General features: G+C 42.5%; 1 long non-coding RNA gene across 1 annotated transcript in view; it reads right to left on the bottom strand.

The window, feature by feature from the left end:
• The window catches only part of LOC139362322 (uncharacterized), a 39064-nt gene extending 13354 nt beyond the window's left edge, over positions 1-25710 (bottom strand). The window contains exon 1 of the long non-coding RNA XR_011620961.1: positions 25581-25710. This is a non-coding gene — a long non-coding RNA (uncharacterized lncRNA). The remainder of the gene's footprint in view (positions 1-25580) is intronic.

Raw genomic sequence — 25710 nt, 5'->3', positions numbered from 1 at the left:
ATGTTGCACTTAAGATCTGTGCATTTTATTATATGCACATTTTAAATACAAAAAAGCTATAAAACAATATTGAATACTAATGATGAACATAGTAAAATGTTTAGTGGTGATGTCTACAACTTACTCTGAAATGCATACAAAATAGGATTGATGGATGGATAAGTGGATACCTATATGATATAGTAAATATAACAAAATGTTCTAGAATTAATTGGTAAATGTAAAAGTTCACTCTATAATGCTTTCAACTTTTCTGTATGTTTGAACAATTTCACAAAATATTGGGGGGCAGGGAATATTGCCTCTTCTTTTTTCCTCCTTTTCTTTCTGAGATTTCAATTAGTCATATGTGTGACTTTCTTATCCAAGCTTCCATCTCTTAATATTGTTTTCATATTTTTACTTCCTTGTCTCTCCTTAGTATACTCTGGGTAATTTTAAAAGATATCTTCTCATTTATTTTTTAAGAGACAAGGTCTCACTCTGTCGCCCAAGCTGGAATAATCATAGCACTCTGGCATAATCATAGCACTCTGAAGCCTCAAACTCCTGGGTTCAAGTCATGCTCTGCTTTAGCCTTTTGATAAGCTAGGACTACAGGCATGCACTACCATGCCCAGCTAATTTTTAAATTTTTTTGGTAGAGACAGGGTCTCACCATGTTGTCCAGGTTGGTCTCGAACTCCTAGCCTCAAGTGATCGTCTTGCCTTGGCCTCCCAAAGTGCTGGGATTATAGGCATGAGCCACCGCAGTGGCTTCATTTATTAATTCTCTCTTCATCTGTATCAAATTTGCTCTTTAACCTTTCCATTGAGCTTTGTTATTCTAACAATTATATTTTATATTTCTAGAGCATCTCCCCATCTCCCACCTACCTTCCAACTTGTCTGTTCATTCCTGGTAATCTCTTGCTCATCTTTATAACATCCTTTACCTTTTAAAACATTTGGAACACAGAAATTCTATACTTTTCGTATCTGTCAATTCCACTACCTATAGTCCTTGGAGTTGTACATCTATTGAAGGTTATTTCTGCAGACACTCATAGCAGTTTGGCTTTTCAGTATATTTTTCTCTGTGTGCTACAGCTTGAATAGCTTCTATTGCTATGCTTCAAGGTCACCAATTTTTCTTCTACATTAAATTTGCTTTAAACTCCTACAGTGATTTAAATTTTTTTCAGATATTACATAAGTCTAAAAATTACATTTGTTTTTCATATCTTCAACTTTATGTTCATGTTTTCTTGTAAATTCTTAGTTATATTAGTAATAGCTGTTTTAATGGCTTTTTTTTCCCCGCTAATTCCATGATCGCTGTCATTTCTGATCCTGTTTCTATTGACTGATTTTTCTTCTGGTATGGATCACATTTTGTTGAATCTTCATGTGTCTAGTAATTTTTTATTGTATAGTGGTAACTGTTACATTGCTTAGTATCTTGATGTTGTGAGGTTGTTTCCTTCTTTTACACAGTGTTCAATCCTGTTTTGGCAGGCAGTTTTTTTTTTTTTTGGAAACAGAAGTCATTCCTGGTGACATGCTGGATGCCACAGATGGTGGCATTCTGCCTCATGTATGTCTTGAGCAGTGTGTGCACCTTCTCAGCTTTCCAGAAGGTCGGGTGGGTCAGTAGGTCCATAATGTAGGTCCCCATTGTGTCAGGTCCCTGCTGCCCATGAGCTCGTCACAGATCCAGCTATGGCTGGGGCTCAGCAGGCTACCTGAGTAGATGCAGGTGTCGCAGATCATCACCACTCCTGTGTAGTGCTTCGAAATTGGTTGGTTCACGTGCACACAAAGGCAGGCAGGAAATGCAGCACGTTCCCCACCAGGCTTATCAGCTGCAGGCAGTAGCACAAGGCCATCACCATCCAAAAGGCATCCACTGATGTTGCTGTGTTCTTGCAAACCACATTCTTCCCAATACCCTAATGGACTGTGTATTAGTCCATTCTCACACTGCTATAAAGAAATACCCGAGACTGGGTTATTTATTTTTTCAAGATGGAGTCTCGCTCTGTCGCCCAGGCTGGAGTGCAGTGGCATGATCTCGGCTCACTGCAACCTCTGCCTCCCTAGTTCAAGCGGTTCTCCTGCCTCAGCCTCCCAAGTAGCTGGGACTACAGGTGTGCGCCACCACGCCTGGCTAATTTTTGTATTTTTAGAAGAGATGGGGTTTCACTATTATTAGTGAGGCTGGTCTTGAACTCCTGACCTCGTGATCCACCCGCCTCGGCCTCCCAAAGTGCTGGGATTACAGGCATGAGCCACCGCACCTGGCCCAAGACTGGGTAATTTATAAAGGAAAGAAGTTTAATTGACTCACAGTTCCACGTGGCTGGGGAGGGCTCAGGAAACTTACAATCAGGGCCAGAAGGTGAAGGGGAAGCAAGGACCTTCTTCACTTGGTGGCAGGAGAGAGAAGTGCAAGCAGGGGAAATGCCAGAAGCTTATAAAACCATCAGATCTCATGAGAATTTACTATCATGAGAGCAGCATGGGAGAAACAGCCCCTATGATCCAATCACCTCCTACTGGGTCCCTCCTTCCACACATGTGGATTATGGGGATTATCATTCAAGGTGACATGTGGGTGGGGACAGGGACCCAAACCATATCATACCAAGATGGATTCTGTTCACACAGGCTCAGGAGGGGAACTCATCTGGCCAGCTTGCAGCAGAAACAATCGTAGACACAGACAATAAATCTAGAGCCTTGACATATATCTGCTGGGTGAGTGGAGGGGAGATGCTGATGCACACCAGATCCGTATCTTGGTGCAGCAAGATGTCATTGGTCCGGCTGACACAGAAGCAGCAAGCTGCTTTGCCTCCTCCTCAGTCTTTCCCCAAAGGGTCTCACCAGTGAACCCTTCTGCCCTCAGCAGCGAGAGCAGAACCAAGGGGGAGCTGCCAGTCCCAAACAGGCCCACTCCTGAAGGCATCTTCATCCTGGTCTCTCTCTTCACCAATTCATCTCTTCACAAGAACCTCCTGCATGGCTATGACCTTCCCAATGTTCTGGTCAAATATGGCTTCTGGCACACTGGCATCACCCACCCTGTATTGCACTGGAGACCATGGGTCCGGATGGGTCTCCATGGCCACCCATCTGCCTTCAGGGAGGCTGGTGGGGATGCGAGAGCCTGGAATCCAGCGTGCCACCACCGGGAATATGCAGCCTGGTTTCTAAAGAATGGGAAGCTGTGGAAAGGGTGCTACTTATTTTTGTATGTTGATTTGTATCCTGCAACTTTACGGGATTTATCAGTTCTAATACTTTTCTTGTGGCGTATTTAGGTTTTTCCAAACGTAAAATCATATTGTCAGCAAACAACAATAATTTGACTTCTTCCTTTCCAATTTGGATGCCTTTTCTTTCTCTTGTGTGATTGCTCTATCTAGGATATACAGTACTGTGCTGAATAACAGTGGTCACAGTGGGCATCCACGTTGTGTTCCAGATCTTAGAAGAAAGCCTTTCAGTTTTTCCCCATTCAATATGACACCAGCTATGGGTCTGTCATATATGGCATTTATTATGTTACAATCCTTCTATACCCAGTTATTTGAGGGTTTTTTATCATGAAGGGATGTTGAATTTTATAAAATGATTTTTCAGCATCAATCGAAATGACCATATGGTTTTGTCCTTCATTCTGTTGATGTGATGTTATCATATTATCACACTGGCTGATTTGCATTTGTTGAAACACCCTTGCATCCCAGGGATAAATCCCACTTGATCATGATAAATGATCTTTTTAATGTGTTGTTGAATATGGTTTGCTAGTATTTTATTGAGGACTTTTGCAAAAATGTTCATCAGGGATATTGGCCTGTAGTTTTCTTTTTTTGATTCATCTTTGTCTGATTCTGCTATCAGAGTAATACTGGCCTCATAGAATGAGTTTGGGAGTATTCCCTCCTCCTCTATTTTTTGGAATACTTTGAGAAGGATTGGTAATAGTTCTTCTTTAAATCTTTGGTAAAATTCGGCAGTGAAGCCATCAGGTCCCAGGTTTTTTTTTTTTTTTTTTTTTTTCTGAGGCAGTGTCTCTGTCGCCCAGGCTGGAGTGCAGGGCCTGATGTCAGCTCACTGCAACGTCCCCCTCCTGGGTTCAAGCAATTCTCCTGCCTCAGCCTCCCAAGTAGCTGGGATTACAGGTGTCCGCCACCACACCTCGCTAATTTTTTGTGTTTTTAGTAGAGATGGGGTTTCATCATGTTGGCCAGGCTGGTCTCGAACTCCTGACTTCAGGTGATCAACCCGCCTCCACCTCCCAAAGTGTTGGGATTACAGGCGTGAGCCACTGCACCCAGCTTGATCAATTCATTTTTATTGTTCTACTTAAGATATGAGTCATTTACACACCACAATTACAGTTATAATATTCTGTATTTTTCTGTGTATTTACTGTTACAGTGAGATTTTTACCTTCAGATGATTTCTTATTGCTTGTTTAACATCATTTTCTATCAAATTGAACTCCTTTTGGCATTTCTTGTAAGAAAGGTCTAGTGTTGATGAAATCCCTCAGCTTTTGTCTGTCTGGAAAAGTATTTCTCCTTCATGTTTGAAGGACATTTTTGCTAGATATACTATTTGAGGGTAAAAGTTTTTTCCTTCAGCATTTGAAATATGTCATGCCATTCTCTTCTGGCCTATAAGGTTTCCACTCAAAAGTCTGTTGCCAGACCTACTGGAGTTCCATTGTATGTGGTTGTTTGTTTTTCTTTGAGACAGTCTCACTCTGTCACCCAGACTGTGGTAGAGTGGCACGATCTTGGCTCACTGCAACCTTTGTTTCCCATGTTCAAATGATTCTCATGCCTCAGCCTCCTGAGTAGCTGGAATTACAGGCACACACCACCATGCCTGGCTAATTTTTGTATTTTTTAGGAGAGACAGGGTTTTGCCATGTTGGCCACGCTGGTCTTGAACTCCTGACCTCAAGCAATCCACTTGGTCTCAGCCTCCCAAAGTGCTCAATTACAGGTGTCAGCCACCATTCCTGGCCTCCATTGTATGTTGTTTCTTTTCTCTTGCTGCTTTTAGGATCCCTTTTTTATTCTTGACCTTTGGGAGTTTGATTATTAAATGCCATGAGGTAGTCTTCTTTGGGTTAAATGGGCTTAGTGTTCTATAACCATCTTGTACTTGAATATTGATTTTTTTTTTTTTTTTTGAGACAGAGTCTCACTCTGTCGCCCAGGCTGAAGTGCAGTGGCGTGAGCTCAGCTCACTGCAACCTCTGCCTCCCGGGTTTAAGCGATTCTCCTGCCTCAGCCTCCCAAATAGTTGGGATTACAGGTGCACGCCACCACACCTGGCTAATTTTTGTATTTTTAGTAGAGATGGGGTTTCACCATGTTGGCCAGGCTGGTCTTGAACTCCTGAGCTTGGGCAATCTGCCTGCCTTGGCCTCCCAAAGTGCTGGGATTACAGGCATGAACCACCACGCCCGGCCTGAATATTGGTATCTTTTTGAAGTTTGGGCTGGTGTCTCACTATGTCACATGTCCCCCAAATCCACTGGTTCCAAGCCCAGCACAGCATTAGAACTTTCTAGGCCGGGTGCAGTGGCTCACGCCTGTACTCCCAGCACTTTGGGAGGGCGAGGCAGGTAGATCACAAGGTCAGGAGTCCAACACCAGCCTGACCAAGATGGTGCAACCCCATCTCTACTAAAAATACAAAAATTAACTGGGTGTGGTGGTGGGCACTTGTTATCCCAGCTACTCTGGAGGCTGAGGCAGAGAACTGCTTGAACCCAGGAGGTGGAGGTTGCAGTGAGCCGAGATCGTGCCACTGCACTCCAGCCCGGGTGACAGAGCAAGACTCTATTTCAAAAATAAAAAATAGAAACAAACAAACAAACAAACTTTCTAGGAGGTGCAGTCCTTGTAGTCTAGACTGTCTTTCAGGTTTATTTAGAACTGTAGGGCATGTTAGCCCATGGTGGCAAAGCTTGCTGAAACTCATGTTCCGACCTCTGGGATGGGCAAATTCCTTCTGGCTAGGGCTGGTCTAAATGCTCCCTCTGGGGGTGCTGGCTGAGTTCTGCCCAGTGTTGTTCTCAACTGCAACAGGGGAGCACTAAATTCCAACACCGTCCCACAATCACCGCGCTCTCCCTCCTTCAAGTGCAGAGTCTCTCTGTGTGCCACGTGGCCACTGCCGGGGGCTGGAGGAGGGGAGGTGTTAGCAATTCAAGACTGTCTTTCCTACCCTCCTCAGTGCCTCTTTAAGTCACATGAAGTTAAAACCAGGTACTACGAGTGCTCACCTGACTTTTGGTTCTTATGAAGGTGCTTTTTAATATAGAAAGTGGTTAAATTTGGTGTCCCTGTCAGGAGACACCTCCACAACTGGAGGCTTCCATTTAGCTGTCTTGCTTTGCCTCCTCCATTTTTGTTGTTGTTTTTTTAGACAGACTCTCACCCCGGTTGGAGTGCAGTGGCACAAAAGTGGCTCACTGCAGTCTCGACCTCTGGGACTCAAGTGATTCTCCCACCTCAGCCTCCTGAGTAGTTGGGACTACATGCGTGCACCACCGTGCTCAACTCATTTGTGTTTTTAATTTTTTTGTAGAGATGATGTCTTACTATGTTGCCCAAGCTGGTCTCAATGTCCTGGGCTCAAGGGATCCTCTGGCCTCAGCCTCCCAAAAGTACTTGGATTACAGGCATGACCTGTTACTGTTTATGAACTGTGTGCTCTTTACAATTTTCTCTTTGCAAGAATTTATTCTTTAACCCACAATTACTACAACCACTGTCAGTCATAGATTTGCCAGAAATTAGGTAAATATTTTACTTGTTTTTATTAATCTTTCTTAAATGTACATGTAGCTTGCATTTATTTCAGTGTTTAAAGCTGGAGATGTTTTGGGTCTTTCTTTAGGACTTTGATGATGTTTTTGTGACCAAAAACATGCTGTAGGAACTTAATTCTTGTTTATAGAAATTAGTCTTTTTTTTTTTTTTTTTGAGACAGAGTCTTCCTCTGTTGGCCAGGCTAGAGCACAGTGGCTTAACCTCAGTTCACTGCAATCTCTACCTCCTGGGCTCAAGTGATCCTTCTACCTTCTACCTCAGCCTCCCAAGCAGCTAGGACTACAGGTTTGTTTGTTTTTTTTTTTTTTTTGGTAGAGGTGAGTCTCACTCTATTGCCCAGGCTGGTCTTGAGCTCCTGAGCTCAAGTGAACCTCCCATCTTATCCTCCCAAAGGGCTGGGATTACAGGTGTGAGGCAGTGTGCCTGGCAAGCCTATGGCAAAATTGGCTTCCTGATATACCATTTTACTTTTTTTTTTTTTTTTTTTTTTTTGAGACGGAGTCTCGGTCTGCCGCCCAGGCTGGAGTGCAGTGGCCGGATCTCAGCTCACTGCAAGCTCCGCCTCCCGGGTTCACGCCATTCTCCTGCCTCAGCCTCCGGAGTAGCTGGGACTTACAGGCGCCCGCCACCGCGCCCGGCTAGTTTTTTGTATTTTTTAGTAGAGACGGGGTTTCACCGTGTTAGCCAGGATGGTCTTGATCTCCTGACCTCGTGATCCGCCCATCTCGGCCTCCCAAAGTGCTGGGATTACAGGCTTGAGCCACCGCGCCCGGCCGTATACCATTTTACTTAAAGCGACAGTTTCCAAGTACCTATCAACATTAAGTGATGACTTAAACTCTATAATCCTTTAACTATACTGCTGAATTCCGTATGCAAGTACCTTTCAGAGGATTTTTGCATCAGTCTTCATAAGGGATATTGGTCGGTAGTTTTCCTGTAGTACCTTTACTAGCCTTGGTATTAGGTTAAGGCAGGCCTCATAGAATGTGTTAAGAGTATGCTCTCATCTTCAATTTTTGGGAAGTCTGAAATGATTGATGCAGTTCTTCTTTAAATGCTTGGGAGAATTCATCAGTGAAGCCATCAGGTTTAGGGCTTTTCTTTGACATGAGACGTTTGATTACTGATTGAATCTCTTTAGTAGTTACAAATCTACTCATATTTTTTATTTCTTCATGGTTTAGCTGGGTAAGTTTAGTGTTTCTAGGAATTTCTCCATTTCACTGGGGTTATCCAATTTGTTGGCACACAATTGCTGATTGTACTCCCCTATAACCCTTTTCATTTCTGTGGAAATGGTAGTAATGTCCTCATTTTCATTTCTGATTTGTCTCCTTTGTCATGAGTAGATCTAGCTAAAGATCTGCAAAGTTTTTTGATTTTTGAATAACCAACTTTTGGTTTCATTTTGATTTTTCTGTATTATTTTTCTAGTCTCTATTTCATTTATATCTATTCTAATCTTTACTACTTCCTTTCTACTGCTAGCTCTGGGTTTAGTTTGCTCTTCCTTTTCAGTTCCTTAAATTGGAAAGTCAGATTGGTGATTTGATATTTGTCTTATTTTTTAAAATTATTTTTAATTTTGCTTTCTTCAGAACACACTCTTATTTTTTAATGTAAGAATTTATAGCTAGAAACTTTCCTCTTGGCACTGCTTTTGCTGTGTCTCCTAAGTTTTGGTATGCTGTGTTTTCATTTTCACTTGTCTTTATACGTATTTTATTATTTGTCTTGTGGTTTCTTTTTTGATCTAATGGTTAAGAGTGTGTTAATTTCCACGATTTTTAAATTTTTCCAGTTTTCTTTTTGTTTTTGATTTCTAACTTCATCCCATTGCAGTCAAAGAAGATACTTTGCTGTCTTTTAAAATCAATTCAGACTTCATTTATGACCTCTCTTGGATTTATCCTATGTATACTTGAGAAGAATGTGTATTTCATTGTTGGGTGGACTGTTCTGTGTATGTTAGATCTATTTGGTTTATTGTGGTTTATTGTGGTTTATTGTGTTGTGAACGTCCTCTATTTCCTTGCTTAGATTTTGATGGTTCTATCCACTATTGAGATTGGGATATTAAAGTCTCCAACTATTAATATAGAACTGTACTTTTCCCTTCAATTCTGTCAATTTTTGTTTCATATATGTTGATGGTTTGTCATTAGGAGCATAAATGTTTACAACTGTTATACCTTCGTGCTGTATTGAACCTTTTATGTTTTTTATTTTTCTAAGACAGGATTGTGCTCTGTCACCCAGGCTGAAGTGCAGTGGTGTGATCACAGCTCACTGCAGCCTCCAATGCTTTGGCTCAAGCTATGCTTCTGCCTCAGCCTCCTAAGTAGCTGAGACTACAGCCACGTGCTTCCATGCTCAGCTAATTTTTAAATTTTCTGTAGAGACAGGGTTTCCTATGTTGCCCAGGCTGTCTCCAACTCCTGGTCTTAAGGCACCCTCATACCTTGGTCTCCCAAAGTGCTGAGATTACAAATGCATGAGCCAACGTACTCATCCTGAACCGTTTTTTAGTATATAATGTCCTTCTTTGTCATTAGTAACCTTTTTTGCTTTGAAGTGTATTTTGTTGGATACTAGTATCGCCATCCTTAATATTTGGTTATTAGTTTCATGGAATATCCTTTCCTGTCCTTTCACTTTCAACCTGTTTTTGTCTTTGGATCTTAAGTCTCTTACAGACAGCATATACAGTCATGTATCATTTATGTATGGGTACATATTCTTAGAAATGCATTGTTATGCAATTTCATCATCATGTAAATATCACAGAAACAAACCTAGATGGTATGGTATAGCCTATTGCTCCTAGGCTACAAAGCTGTATGGCATGTTACCATATTAAATACCATAGGCAGCTGTAACCCAATGGTGTTTGTATATCTAAACATAGAAAATACATAGTAAAAATATGGTATTATAATCTTACCATTATATTACCATCCTATGTGCATTCCATCATTGACTGAAATGTTATGTGGCACGGGAGTCTTGAATCATGGTTTTTTAAACCCATTCTTCTAATCTCTGTCTTTTCATTGAAGTTTAACCCATTTACATTTAAAATAATTACTGATGAGGGAATTCTGTCATTTTGCTATTTTCTATATATTGCAGCTTTATTTTGTTCCTCATTTCTCATCTGTCTTCTTTTGTGTTTAGTTGATTTTTGTAATGAAACTTAACTTCCTTTCTTATCTTCTTTTAGCTATTTTCTTTGCGTTATCATCGGATTACATTTAACATTCTAAATAAGGAAGCTTCTAACATAAATTTATAGCAGCTTAATTTGAAAAACATACAAAAACTGCTCCTTAACTGCCCTGTCCCCCACCCCTTTCAGCTGCTGATATCACATAATTACATCTCTATACAACGTGTGTCCACAACAAACTAAATATATTAGTCCTTTAAATTAAGTAGAAAATAAAATGTGGAGTTACCTGTTGCGAAAATGTTTTCTGGGTACATGACCACAAAGTGCATTGTAGGATGCAGTGACCTAAAAATGCATACCAGTGCTAAAATAACTGCTGCTGTCTGCAATATCCCTCCTCCCCTTAGGAATGTTGACCAGACTCTACAAAACCCAAACAGTTCCTGTAAGCGGAGAGTAAACAGATTAAGAAAACAACCAGATGGCTTAACACACCATCAGTGACTTCCCCCGGCCTCTCCATTCCCTCTTCATGATATAAAAGACTAGATAGGCATGCGCTATAAGCACTGAAATCTACGTTGTCTTGCTGCTGCCTGAGGCTGCCTTGTAAATTTCCCCTGAATAAATCTTTGACTACCTGCCAACCTGGAATCATCTGCCTCTTTCTTTGGTCTGATGGCAAATCAGTAATTTGCCTCCACTTGTAGAGGGCAGTTCTCAGTCCTGGCAGGGAGTTTTCCCAACAAAACTAAAGTTACAATAATACTAGCTTTTGGACTAATCATTGGTTTTTGTTAATGTATTGGTCTCAAGTCATGTTGTAAACAAAAAGTGGAGTTACATACCATTGTTACAATAATACTAGCTTTTATAATTTCCCATGTATTTACCTTTACTTATTTCTTTATACAGGTTCAGTTACTGTCTAGTGTCCTTTCAACTTGCAGGACTCCATTTAGCATTTCTTGTAGGGCAGGTCTTGTGGTAATGAACTCCCTCAACTTTTGTTTATCTGGAAAGTCTTACCTTCTACTTCAATTTCGAAGGACAGGTTTTGCCAGATATGCGATTTTTTTTTTTTTTTTTTTTTTTTGAGACAGAGTCTCGCTCTGTCGCCCAGGCTGGAGTGCAGTGGCAGGATCTCAGCTCACTGCAAGCTCCGCCTCCCGGGTTCACGCCATTCTCCTGCCTCAGCCTCCCGAGCAGCTGGGACTACAGGCAACTGCCACCTCGCCCGGCTAGTATTTTTGTATTTTTTAGTAGAGACGGTGTTTCACCAGGTTAGCCAGGATGGTCTCGATCTCCTAACCTTGTGATCCGCCCGTCTCGGCCTCCCAAAGTGCTGGGATTACAGGCTTGAGCCACCGCGCCTGGCTTTTTTTTTTTTTTTGACACGGAGTCTCACACTGTTGCCCAGGCTGGAGGGCAGTGGCACGATCTCAGCTCACTGCAAGCTCCACCTCCTGGATTCATGCCATTCTCCTGGAGTAGCTGGGACAACAGGTGCCCGCCACCATGCCCGACTAATTTTTTGTATTTTTAGTAGAGATGGGGTTTCACTGTACTAACCAGGATGGTCTGGATCTCCTGACCTTGTGATCCACCCGCCTCGGCCTCCCAAAATGCTGGGATTACAGGCATGAGCCACCGTGCCTTGCCAGATATGGGATTCTTGATTGACAGATTAATTTTTTCTTTTACCACTTTGACTATATTAGCTCATTGTCTTCTGGCCTCCAAAGTTTTTGATAAGAAATCTGCTGATAATCTTATTGAGGATCATTTGTATGTGAAGAGTCATTTATCTTTTGCTGCTTTCAAAATTCTCTTTTGATAGTTTGATTATAATGTATCTCAGTATGGGTTTCTTTGAGTTCATCCTACTTGAAGTTTATTGAACTTCTTAGATATTTATATTCATGTTTTTCATCAAATATGGGAAGTTGTTGGTCATCATTTCTTCAAATACTCTCACCAGACTTTTCTCTCTCTTCTCCTGTAATTATCACAATGTGTATGTTGATCTGCTTGAGGTATCCCACAAGTTCCTTAGGCTCCTTTCACATGTCTTCAATCTCTTTTCTTTCTGTTCCTCAGACTCAATAATTTCCGTTATCCTTTCTTCAAGTTTTCTGATTCTTTCTTCTAACTGTTTAATGTGCCTTTGAATCCCTCTTGTGAATTTTTCATTTCAGTTATTGTACTTTTTCACTCCAGAATTTCTTTTTGGTTTCTTTTAGGTTTTCTATCTGTTTTTGATATTTCCATTTTGTTCATACGTAATTTTCTTGACTTTAAATTCCTTTTGTTTTTTTGAGTCTCTTTAGTTTTCATTTGAATGGGTTACACTTTCCTGTTTCTTTGTATCCTTTGTGATATTTTTGTTGAAAACCAGACATTAGAATTTACTAATGTGTTAACTCTGGAAATCAGATTCTTCCTCTTCTCCAAGGTTTGCTGTTTTTGTTACTGTTTTTATTTTTCTTTTTTGATTGTTGTAAGCCCTCTTTGCCTAGGATGAGTCTGAAGTATAAATCTAAGGCCTTCTCAGGTCTTTTCTGAGCCTGCACCATCCCCTAGGCATGCGCCATGACTTTCTGATTTCTCTCATATATACAATTGTGTTTTTGTCTGGCTCCCAAAAGAGGAAAATGAGAAAAACGAATGGGAATGGAGAGGGAAGCACCAGCTCTTTAATTCTCCTGGAAGTCACTTCAACCAGGTGAAGGACTTGCAACAATAGAAGTGCAACAATGGCTAATGACTCTGCACCTCTGTGATCACAAGTAGCAGTTAGGAATCAGAGCTCAGATCTAATGTTTTGAGGACATTGTCCTTTTTGCCCCCCTAGCTCCTACAAGCTGTGTGCAAACCACTCTAGGAATATGTGCACAGCTGCCTGCCATGAGATTCAGTGGTAGAAGATGGTTAGCTGCTACTGTGCTAAGAGTGGAAATTGACCAATTTTTTTTTTTATTTTTTTGAGACAGTCTCTCGCTCTGTCACCCAGGCTGGAGTGCAGAGACATGATCTTGGCTCACTGCAACCTCTGCCTCCCAGATTCAAGTAGTTCTCTTGCCTCAGCCTCCAGAGTAGCTGGGACTACAGGAATTCACCATCACGCCTGGCTAATTTTATATTTTTAGTAGCGACGGATTTTGCCATGTTGGCCATGGTGGTCTTGAACTCCGGACCTCAGGTGATCCACCCACCTCGACTTCCCAAAGTGCTAGGATTACAAGCATGAGCCACTGAATCCCACCTCTTTTTCTTTCCTTTTTGTTTTTTTTTGTTTTTGGTCTTAAAACAACATGCATTTATTTGGGTCACAATGCTATAGATTGGCTATTTGGGCTGGGCTCCGCTGGGCAATTCTTCTGGTCTCTGCTGGACTCACTCACGCATTTTTTCCCCAATTGCTAGGTTGGCTAAGTGTTGGCTAGTCTAAGACAGATGGCTCACTGCTGCGCCACATAATCTCATCCCCCAGTAGGCTAGCCCAGGTTTATTCTATAGCAGCTGAGTAGGATCCCAAAAAAGCAACTGGAAGCATGCAAGACCTCTTAAAGGTTACACTTAAAACAACCACATGATCACTTTCAGTACATTCCATTGGGCAAAACTTCATAACAAGGCTAGCTCAGACTCAGGGTTGAGGAAACAGATTCCACTCCTTCATGAGAAGAGTTACAGAGACACACTGCAAATGAATGAATATAGGGAGAAACAAAGAACTGGAGACATTTCTGCAATCCTCTTCAAAGCATTAGCATGTACGTTTTGCCTTAGGCTTTATTTTTTAAGGGACTCAGGCAATGACAGTGTCTATTACACTAATTTTTTTTTAAAAGAAATTGACCAAAATGAACCACAATGTACTGTCCAAGTCTTCCTCTGGAAGCTGCAAGTTTCAATAAATTCTACAGTTCTAAAATACAGATGTTCCTTGACTTATGATGGAATTATATCCCAGATAAATCCATCACAAGTTGAAAATATCTTAAGTCAAAAACACACTTTCGACATATTATTTTTAACTTACAACGGGTTTATCTGGGACATAACCTCACTGTAAGTCGAGAAGCATACTAAAATCTGTAACATTTTTGGACTATTGTAAAGTTGAAAAATCGTAAGTGAAACCATCATTAAGTCAGGTATTGTCTGTACATAAAGACAGACTCTGCCAGTGTAATTTTTGTCTAGGTAAGGAGACAGATTTCTTGTGCTTCCTATTCTACCATTTTCCTAGAATCCTCTATTTGTTTCATTTTCATTCTTTCTATATTGATTAATATTAAACATCTAATATTGTGACTTTATATACTACTTTGGCTGAACTCTCATGTTTCTATTTTTTTGTTCTCATTGTGATTAATTTCTAAATAGTTTATAAATCTGCAATTGCAGTTGTGATTTTCTCCTTGACCCAGATTTAAGGCATTTTTCACTTTAGCTTCCAATTAGATGAATTTCCTTTTATCTTTTTATCTAAAAAATTATTTTTAGTGCTCTCTGTTAACAGAGTGGGTAACTTAAAATTGAGATTTTTTTGGTGTAAATCTTAAAAATCAATTTTTATAAATGTTTCCTGGTCACTAAAGGTAACTTCTCTATCTGCAAGTTATGAAGTTTAATATAGCTGTTAAATCTTGTATAGATACTTAGGTTCTTTTGAAAATTATTGTCTATTACTTCCCTGTTGAGGTTTCAAATACAAAGAATGGTATATAATCAAACAATCTAAAGGTGAGGAGAAAGAGAATGTGACGGTTAATACTGACTGTCAACTTGATTAGATTGAAGGACACAAAGTACTGATCCTGTGTGTATCTGTGAGGGTGTTGCCAAAGGAGTTTAACATTTGAATCAGTGGGCTGGGAAAGACAGACCCACCCTTAATCTAGGTGGGCACCATCTAGTCAGCTGCCAGCATGACCAGAATATAAAGCAGGCAGAAATATGTGAAAAGATTAGACTGGCTTAGCATCCCAGCCTATATATTTTTCCTGTGCTGGATGCTTTCTGTCCTCAAACATCAGATTCCAAGTTCTTCAGGAACTCAGACTGGTTTCCTTTCTTGCAGCTTGCAGATGGTCTATTGCGGGACCTTGTGATGGTGTGAGTTAAAACTACTTAATAAACTCCCCTTTATATATAAATATATGTATCTATTCCATTAGTTCTTTCTCTCTAGAGAACCCTAATACAGATTTTGGTATCAGAAGTGATTCTAGAAGAACAGAATATTAAAGATGGAGTTCTTTTGTTGGTTTTGGGGTTTCTGGAGTTGGCTGCTTAATATGATTAGACCCCAAAATGCTGAGGACTCTAATAGTATGGAGAACACTGATAGTCGTTGGCATGAACTTTTTAGAGAGTTATGAAAAATAAATGCATTTGACACTCCTGATTCATCATTTGTGAGAGGCAAGGAGTTTAGTGACTCTATACATAATACCTTGGACTGTATATGGAGAACCAAGGAACACAAATAAGTTGGTTGGTTGTTCCTAAGTTCACTGGACAAAGTGAATCCAAAGGGATTCTAACTCCTGGCTTCAGAAGCAGATACTGAGCCTCAAATCTGCTAAGATTGTCCTAAGTGAGAGTCTTTATCTCCTGTAGAGAAACAACTGAAATTGTGGAAAAACAGACACAAGCTCTTATCATGCAAGTGGCTGACCTGCAATGAAAGGTGCATGCACAGCCTCACCAGGTGTCTACTGTTGAAGTGACAGCATCGATTGGAAAAGAATGAGACACTGCAAGTTGGAATGGGGATGTGTGGGAGGACCCTGATGAAGTTGGGGACACTAAGCTTGTAAACACTGATGAACTTTTTTTGCCAAAAGAAACAGCTTCCCCATCCCCAGTAGTGGCAACATCCCCTCCCTGACCCACACTGCCATCAGCCTTTCTACATTTGTCGGAGGAGATAAACCCTATGCTGCCTAAGGCAACATTGATGACCTCCCCTGAGGCAGTTGCCAGGCAAGATAATGTTGATTCTCTTCAAGAGCCACCCCCAACACCCTTGTTTGCTTCCAGATCTATAACTAGACTAAAGTCCTGGCAGGCCCCTAAAGGTGAGGTTCAGACTGTGACCCATGAGGAGGTGCACTATACTTGAAAATAACTGCTTGAGGTTTTTAATTTATATAAGCAGAAATCTGGAGAACAGGCATGGGAATGGATATTAAGGGTGTGGGATAATGGTGGAAGAAACACAGAGTTGGATCAGGCTGAATTTATTGATTTGGGCCCTCTAAGTGGGGATTCTGCATTTAATGTTGCAACTCGGGGAGTTAAAAAAGGTTCTAATAGTTTATTTGCTTGGTTAGCTGAAATATGGATTAAAAGATGGCCCACTATGAGCAAGCTGGAAATGCCTGATCTCTCTTGGTTTAATGTAGAGGAACGGCTCCAAAGGCTTAAGGATATTGGGATGGTGGAGTGGATTAGTCACTTTAGATATACTCATCCCAGCTGGGAGGGTCCAGAAGATAGACCCAGAACCCCTTGAATGAAGGGGAGGCTGGTCCCCTTGAGGAAGGACCCCACTACATTACCAACAATTTAGGCTGTTAATCTTTCTCCCATTCTTCCCCAAGGAGACCTCCAGCCTTTTACCAGGGTAAAACTGTGCACTGGGGAAAGGGAAATGATCCAACATTTCAGGTACTACTGGACACTGGCTCTGAGCTGACGTTGATTCTAAGGGACCCAAAATGTCATTGTGCTCCTCCAGTTAACATAGGAGCTTATAAAATTCAGGTAATTAATGAAGTTTTAGCTCAGGTCCAGCTGACAGTGTGTCCGATGGGTCCCCAGACTCATCCTGTGGTCATTTTCCCAGTGCCAGAATGCATAATTGGCACAGGCATACTTAGCAGCTGGCAGAACCGCCCCCCATTGGCTCCCTGACTGGTAGAGTAAGGGCTATTATGGTGGAAAAGGCCAAATGGAAGCCATTAGAGCTGCCTCTACCTAGAAAAATAGTAAATCAAAAGCAGTATCACATCCCTGGAGGGGTTGCAGAGATTAGTGCCACCATCAAGGACTTGAAAGACGCAGGGGTGGTGATTCCCACCACATCCCTGTTCAACTCTCCCATTTGGCCTGTGCAAAAGACAGATAATCTTGGAGAATGACAGTGGATTATCGTAAGCTTAACCAAGTGGTGACTCCAATTGCGGCTGCTGTATCAGATGTGGTTTCATTGCTTGAGCAAATTAACACATCTCCTGGTACCTGGTATGCAGCCATTGACTTGGCAAACGCCTTTTTCTCCATTCCTGTCCATAAGGCCCACCAGAAGCAATCTGCCTTCATCTGGCAAACCCAGCAATATACTTTTACTGTACTACCTCAGAGGTATATCAACTCTCTGGCTATGTCATAATCTTATTTGGAGAAACCTTGATCTCTTTTTGCTTCCACAAGCTATCACACTGGTCCATTACATTGATGACATTATGCTGATCAGATCCAGTGAGCAAGAAGTAGCAAGTAGCAAACACACTGGACTTACTGGTGACACAGAAGATGGAAAATAAATCTGACTAAAATTCAGGGACTTTCTACCTCAGTAAAATTTCTAGGGGTCCAGTAGTGTGGGTCCTGTCAAGATGTTCCTTCTAAAGTGAAGGATAAATTGCTGCATTTGGCCCCTCCTACACCAAGAAAGAGGAACAATGCCTAGTGGGCCCATTTGGATTTTGGAGGCAACACATTCCTCATTTCGGTGTGTTACTCTGGCCCATTTACTGAGTGACCCGAAAGGCTGCCAGTTTTGAGTGGGGTCCAGGAGAAGGCTCTGCAACAGGTCCAGACTGCTGTGCAAGCTGCTCTGCCACTTGGGCCATATGACCCAGCAGATCCAATGGTGCTTGAGGTGTCAGTGACACCTCAAGGGATTGCTGTTTGCAGCCTTTGGCAGGCCCCCATAGGTGAATCACAGAAGAGGCCTCTAGGATTTTGGAGCAAGGCCCTGCCATATTCTGCAGATAACTACTCTCCTTTTGAGAGACAGCCCTTGGCCTGTCACTGGGCTTTGGTGGAAACTGAACGTTTGACTATGTGTCATCAAGTCACCATGCAACCTGAACTGACTCATGAACTGGGTGCTTTCTGACCCATCTAGCCATAAAGTGGGTCATGCACAGCAGCATTCCATCATCAAATAGAAGTGGTATATACATGATCGGGCTCAAGCAGGTCCCAAAGGCACAAGTAAGTTACATGAGGAAGTGGCTCAAATGCCCATGGTCTCCACTCCTGCCACCCTGACTTCTCTCTCTCAGCCTGCACCAATGGCCTCATGGGGAGTTCCCTATGATCAGCTGACAGAGGAAGAGACGACTAGGGCCTGGTTCACAGATGGTTCTGCACGATATGTAGGCACTACCCGAAAGTGGACAGCTGCAGCACTACAGCCCCTTTCTAGGACATCCCTGAAGGACAGCAGTGCAAGGAAATCTTCCCAGTGGGCAGAACTTTGAGAAGTGCACCTGACTGTGCACTTTGCATGGAAGGAGAAATGGCCAGATGTGCGATTATATACTGATTCACGGGCTGTAACTAATGGTTTGGCTGGATGGTCAGGGACATGGAAGAAGCATAATTGGAAAATTGGTGACAAAGAAATCTGAGAAAGAGGTATGTGGATGGATCTCTCTGAGTGGTCAAAAACTGTGAGGATATCTGTATCCCATGTGAGTGCTTACCAATGGGTGACCTCGGCAGAGGATTTTAATAATCAAGTGGATAGGATGAGCCCTTCTGTGCATAGTTCTCAGCCTCTTTCCCCAGTTACACCTGTCATTGCCCAATGGGCCCACGAACAAAGTGGCCATGGTGGCAGGGATGGAGGTTACATATGGGCTCAGGAACATGGACTTCCACTCACCAAGGCTAACCTGGCTACCGCCACTGCTGAGTGCCCAATTTGCCAGCAGCAGAGACCAATACTGAGCCCTCAATATGGCACCATTCCTTGGGGTGACCAGCCAGCTACCCGATGGCATGTTGATGATACTGGACCTCTTTCATCATGGAAAGGGCAGAGGTTTGTCCTCACTGGACTAAACACTTATTCCAGATATGGGTTTGCCTATCCTGCATGCAATGCTTCTTCCAAGACTACTATCATCTGTGGACTCACAGAATGTCTTATCCACTGTCATGGTATTCCACACAGCATTGCCTCTGACCAAGGTACTCATTTTATGGCTAAAGAAGTGTGGCAGTGGGTTCGGAATTCACTGGTCTTACCATGTCCCCCATCATCCTGAAGCAGCTGGACTGATAGAACAGAATGGCCTTTTAAAGTCACAACTACATCATCAACTAGGTGACAATACTTTGCAGGGCTGGGGCAAAGTTCTCCAGAAGGCCATGTATGCCCTGGATCAGTGTCCAATATATATTAATTCTCTCACAGCCAGGATTCACAGGTCCAGGAATCAAGGGGTGGAAGTGGCACCACTCATCATCACCCTTAGAGATCCACTAGCAAAATTTTTGCTTCCTGTTCCCACAACATTACATTCTGCTGGATTAGAGGTCTTAGTTTCAAAGGGAGGAATGCTGCCGCCAGGAAACACAACAGTGATTCCATTAAACAGGAAGATTGTCAACTGGACACTTGGGGCTCCTCCTACCTTTAAGTCAACAGTCTAAGAAGGGAGTTACAGTGTTGGCTGGGGTGACTGACCCAGACCATCAAGATGAAATCAGTCTACTACTCCACAACGGAGGTAAGGAAGCATATGCATGGAACACAGGAGATCTATTAGGGCATCTCTCAGTATTACCACGCCCTGTGGTTGAAGTCAATGGGAAACTATAAGAGCCCAGTCCAGGCAGGACTACAAATGGTCCAGACTCTTCAGGAAGGAAGGTTTGGGTCACTCCACCAGGAAAAAAACCACGACCTGCTGAGGTGCTTGCTGAAGGCAAAGGGAACAGAATGGGTAGTAGAAGGCTAGTCATCCATAGCAGCTACAACCAAGTGAACAGCTGCAGAAATGAAGATTGTAATTGTCCTGAGTATTTCCTTCTTCTTTTGTTAAAAACATGTTCGTGCATATATACACTCATACTAAGAAAATATCTTCATTTCCTTTTCTTGAGACAGAGCCTCACTTTTTTTTTTTTTTTTTTGAGACGGACTCTCGCTCCGTCGCCTAGGCTGGAGTACAGTGGCAAGATCTCGGCTCACTGCAACCTCTGCCTCCTGGGATCAAGCGATTCTCCTGCCTCAGCCTCCTGAGTAGCTGGGATTACAGGCTTGCGCCACCATGCCTGGCTAATTTTTGTATTTTTAGTAGAGACAGGGTTTTACCATGTTGGCCAGGCTGGTCCTGAACTCCTGACCTCAAGTGAGCCACCCAGCGGGGCCTCCCAAAGTGCTGGGATTGCAGGTGTGAGCCACCATGCCCGGCCGTAATATTATTTTTGTGAAAATGTGTTCTGAGGTCTAAACATTCAGCTTACAAATCCCTTTTGCATGAGTGTTTGTAGAGTATGTGAGTGTCGTGAATGTGTGCATGTGAGTATATGAACGTGAATGTGTAAGCGCACAAGTGTAAGTGCATGAGTGTGTGCATGCGTAGGAATGTGTGTAAATCTGGTTGTGAGTGTGTAAAAGTGTGACTGTGTGGGGAGGGCTGCAAGTGCTGAGAGCTGTCAAGAATGAGGATTTTTATTTCTCCTCACCAATCTCTAGATCCTGCTTTATTTTATCCTCGCCTAAGCCTTATGCAAACTTAAGACAACTCAGGTTGAGACCCTCTATTACTGTCAAAAGCCATTACTCGCCTCGGCCTCCCAAAGTGCTGGGATTGCAGGTGTGAGCCACCGCGCCCGGTCTCATTTTATCATGTGATGTAAGATTTACTTCATATCAGCATTTAAGTATTGTTAACTTTATGTAGTAGCATTTGGGTTGGGGACTGGTGTGTTTCCAGTTGTACAAAGGATAGCTGTATTAGATGTAATTATGACCTTATTATTGTCATTATTTGAAGATTATGAATGATCTCAGGAGATGTGTATGTGTTCAACTTGACAAGGGGTGGACTTGTGATGGTTAATACAGTCAACTTGATTGGATTAAAGGATGCAAAGTACTGATCCTGAGTGTGTCTGTGAGAGTGTTACCACAGGAGATGAACATTTGAGTCAGTAGGCTGGGAAAGGCAGACCCATCCTTAATCTGGGTGGGCACCATCTAATCAGCTGCCAGCACAACTAGAATATAAAGCACGCAGAAAAACATGAAAAGACTAGATTGGCTTAGCCTCCCAGCCTACAGCTTTCTCCCATGTTGGATGCTTCCTGTCCTCAAACATTGGACTCCAAGTTCTTCAGCTTTGAAACTCGACTGGCTTCCTTTCTCCTCAGCTTGCATATGGCCTATTCTGGGACCTTGTGATCATGTGAGTTAATACTACTTAATAAACTCCTATTATAGATATGTGTGTGTGTGTGTGTGTGTGTGTGTATCTCCTATTAGTTCTGTCCCTCTAGAGAACCTGGACTAATAAAGAGAACAAGATAGAGGAGGAAACAACAAGAGGCCATGACTGTACTTTTTACATATATCAAATATTTGCAAGTCTTGCTAATTCACAATTTGGGTTTATTAGCTAGAAGAATCCCACTACCACAGGCACACTCATCTTCAGTTTATTGTCCAATTTATTTGGACAATACCTGTTTATTGTCCAGGTCTGCCATCCTAGCTTCCTGTTGGCCTACAAGTGGGCAGAGTCATTTTTAACCTTTCTTACTGTGAACATACTTCAATTCATTTAGAATTCTTGAAGTCCAGGCCGAGCACCTCTAGGGAAAAATTTAACATTCTATTTTATCCAGGTGTTCACTAACGGTTCCATATTAACTTGCTTCTGCAGATACAGTATAAATTCCTCATGGGCTAAAATCACACCTTCTTTTGTATCTTCCCCTGCACCAACCACTAGCATAGTACTGAATACATAGTTCAAATGCTATTAACTCCACAATGATCTTAACTATGAAGATAGGACTTGAAAAATTCTGAAACTCAGCAAGCTAACCTATAAAAGGATACTAATTTGCTACTTATGTACTGAAATTAAAGCCCTAGGATGATGTTTGGGGTTACCAAACACAGTGATATGGTAATTCTGTGGAGTCCAGCAAGGCCAATGCCATACTTCTCAGGGTAACTGGAATTGTGTCTTCAAAGGAGAAGTAATTCCCACTATCAACTGGGATACACACACTTGTGAGAAGAGCCCTTTTTAGGCTCAAGGAATGCCAGTGGCATTCAAGGAGGAGGGAGGGAGGGAGGATTTTTGTCCCCAAGCGGCATCTGGCAACATTTTGAGACAGTTTTGGTTGGTAGTGGGGTGCTACTGGGATTTACCGGGTAGAAGCCAGGGATGCTGATAAAATAAACATCCCACAATGCACAGGACAACCTTCCACAACAAAGAATTATCTAGCTTAAAATGTCAATAGTACCAAGGTTGAGAACCCTTTCTTTCGTAGGCAATCAAGGGAATTCTTTGTCCCCTGTGCTCAGACCTGAACTTAGGAGCAAAATCATCTAAGAGCTGTTTCTAAGACAAGTTAGAAAACTGGCACCATCATCAGGAGGTGGCATCTCTAGTTAAAAAAAAAATGCTGAAATTGAGTAGTCTTATTTTGTATATAAGATTATCCTTATGCTATTCTGTTTTCTACTTTTTTTTTGAGACAGAGTCTTGCTCTTGTCGCCCAGGCTGGAGTGTAATGGCACAATCTTGGCTCACTACAACCTCTGTCTACGGGGTTCAAGCGATTCTCCTGCCTCAGCCTCCTGAACAGCTGGTTTAAAGGTGCCCAGCACCACGCCCAGCTAATTTTTGTATTTTTAGTAGAGATGGGGTTTTGCTATGTTGGCCAGGCTGGTCTCGAACTCCTGACCTCATGATCCACCCTCCCAAAGTGCTGGGATTACAGGCGTAAGCCATCGCGCCCAGCCTGTTTTTTACTTTTATGTTTTAGAGATGGGGGTCTCACTGTGTTACCCAGGCTGGAGTGCAGCGGTGCAACTATAGCTCACTGCAGACTTGAACTCCTGGGCTCCAGAGATCCTTCAGCCTCAGCCTCCTGAGTAGCAGCGAGTAGAGGTGTACACAACCACACCCACATTTTTTTTTTTTTTTTTTTTTTTTTTTCCGGAGACAGGAGGTCTCACTCTGTTGCCCAGACTGGAGTGCAGTTTTGCAATTTCGGCTCATTGCAAACTCTGCCTCCCTGGTTCAAGCAATTCTCCCACCTCAGCCTCCAGAGTATCTGGGATTACAGGCGTGGGCCATCACACCAGGCTAATTTTTGTATTTTTTGGTAGAGATGGGGTTTCACCATGTTGGCCAGGTTGGTCTCAAATTCCTGGCCTCAAGCAGTCCTTCTGCCTTGGCCTCCCAAAGCATTGGGATTATAGGCATGAGCCACCACACCCAGGTACTACTGTGTGATTTTAATAAACGATGTTTTTTCTTATATTACAAAAGTATCTTTACATACTTATCTTACCCTAAGCCATTGAAATTGTTCCATTTTAAGTTGTACTGACAAAGGATCCAAATTTACAGTTTCTGCTCAGCTGTGTAGCGAAGTATTCAGGAAAGGGTTACATGTTCACACTTTGAGGCCAAGTGGTAGTGACTCCAAGGACAAAATGAACTGTCAAAAAACAGGGCTGCATAATCCATCAATTTTTCCCAACAGCAGAATCTCCTCCAATTATCAATTCTGGAGATTCTGGGGTTATTCAATTAAGAAGAGTAGCACATATTTCAGTCACATGAGGACACTCTCAAAATACAAGCTGAAAATACAAAACTCTTCATAACGATATCAAGGGCCAACAATGATTTTTAAAATTTAAGTGGGGCTGAACTGTGTGTAATTGGTGAAATGTTCAAGTTAACAATCCTTACATACGAAATCTCTCACTTCACTGACTTAATTCATTATTTGCTGAATAAACAATAAACTTCCAGTCAGTAGTCAAGAGTTGGCAATCTAGCTGGTAGGACATAACATATAATCATGAAATAGCAAAAACAGTATTCAAAGACTAAATTAGCAATACCCCAAAAAGTGTGTTAGAGTTAGCATAAAGAATTCCTGCATAAAGAATTTGTGATGTAGCTTACCAAGATCTAAACTAAAAAGTCCACAATAAAAAAAAGAACAGGGGTGCAATGATGCTGAGTTTTTTTCACCATCCTTGAAATTCTCCCATTAACCACAGCTTTCAGTTTTCAACTGCTCTTCGTCCTTAAATCTTCAGAGTCCCTCCTTTGAATGGGATAGGTAGAGTAGATTAGAAGAAGTATATTCCGAGGCTCTCTAATAGTCTCTGGATGATTAATCTTCATGAAAATAACCTCACAGATAAGTAATTAGGATTTTTCACCCCATTTCTATAAACTTGGTAAGTAAACTTTTTCTCTAGCGAACATAACTTGGTATATTAGTGACTGTAGAAAGTCTTTCTACAGCAACAGAAATTACTCTATATCAAGGCTGTTGCAAATTCCTGGCAACTCCGGGCATGTTTAAGTTCTACCACTCATCTGTTCTGACTACATTTTCATCTCATCTGACGGAATAAGCAGCTCATCTCCTTTCCTAGGACTTTTAGTGCTCAATTGTCCCCCTCACTTTAGTTAAGGCCTGCCATGTCCTCCTCTCCGACAGTCCTTGACTTTGCCAATGGCATATTCATCTGCTCAAACAGATGTCACTGCAAAACAAAACAAACTTTTAACAAAAAGGAAATCTGTTTGCATATTTGGGACCTTTTGTATGACAATATAGGACGTGTCCTCAGAAGAATTCACGGAGATTCTTTAAGGTTGGGGGTTTAATCTATTGATATTTTCCTTAGGTAGACAAAGACAACCTCTAAGTGCGCTCAGTTAATCTTTAACCGCCACATCATCGTCACCCAGGCACTAAGACATAACTAGGGCATAATGAGTTTTATTTCCACCAGAGGCGCCTAGTAACTCCCAGGTTCAATGCTCCCAAGTGGCAGACATGTGATGTGCTCTACTTTTTGGGCTGGGGACATTAACCCAACAAACTGTGGTCACAAGGATCACGCGGATATTCTTGGGGACTTGGGGGATGCCTAGCGAAATGCGCTGTGCCTACGCCTCGAACTCTCGCCTGCTCTCCGGTGGGCGGCCTCGAACTCCAGCCTGCTCTCCGGCAGCCCACAGCAATGCGCCTGCGAAGACCTTAGGCTTCAAAACTCAGTGCGGCCCACAGCTCGCCTCCAAGTGCGCCCCGCACCGGGCAGGCTTTCGGCGATGACTCGCGTCCCACCCATCTAGCCCTGGCCGCCGTCCCAACTCCCGCAGTTCACAGAGGCGGCGGCGGTGGGGAGCGCAGCCGATGCCACATCCCCAGCGGCAAGCTGAGGGAACCTGCCTCTTCTCCGGGGCAACCAAACGATACATCGGTGCCGGAACCGACCTGACGCCGGAGCCCGGCGACATCCTTACCGTCGCTCTCCAGGCACACGCCCCAGTCAAAGGCGGCTCTGCGGCCCTCTCGCGAGAGAGCGCCCATGGCACCTCCTTCCTCTCAGCTGTCTATCTCTCCCCGCCCCCGGAGTGATTGCGCGGCTTCCTC

Source organism: Macaca nemestrina, chromosome 3 (genome assembly GCF_043159975.1).
Source record: "Macaca nemestrina isolate mMacNem1 chromosome 3, mMacNem.hap1, whole genome shotgun sequence".
NCBI lineage: Eukaryota > Metazoa > Chordata > Mammalia > Primates > Cercopithecidae > Macaca > Macaca nemestrina.
This window is presented reverse-complemented; position numbering and strand designations above follow the sequence as displayed.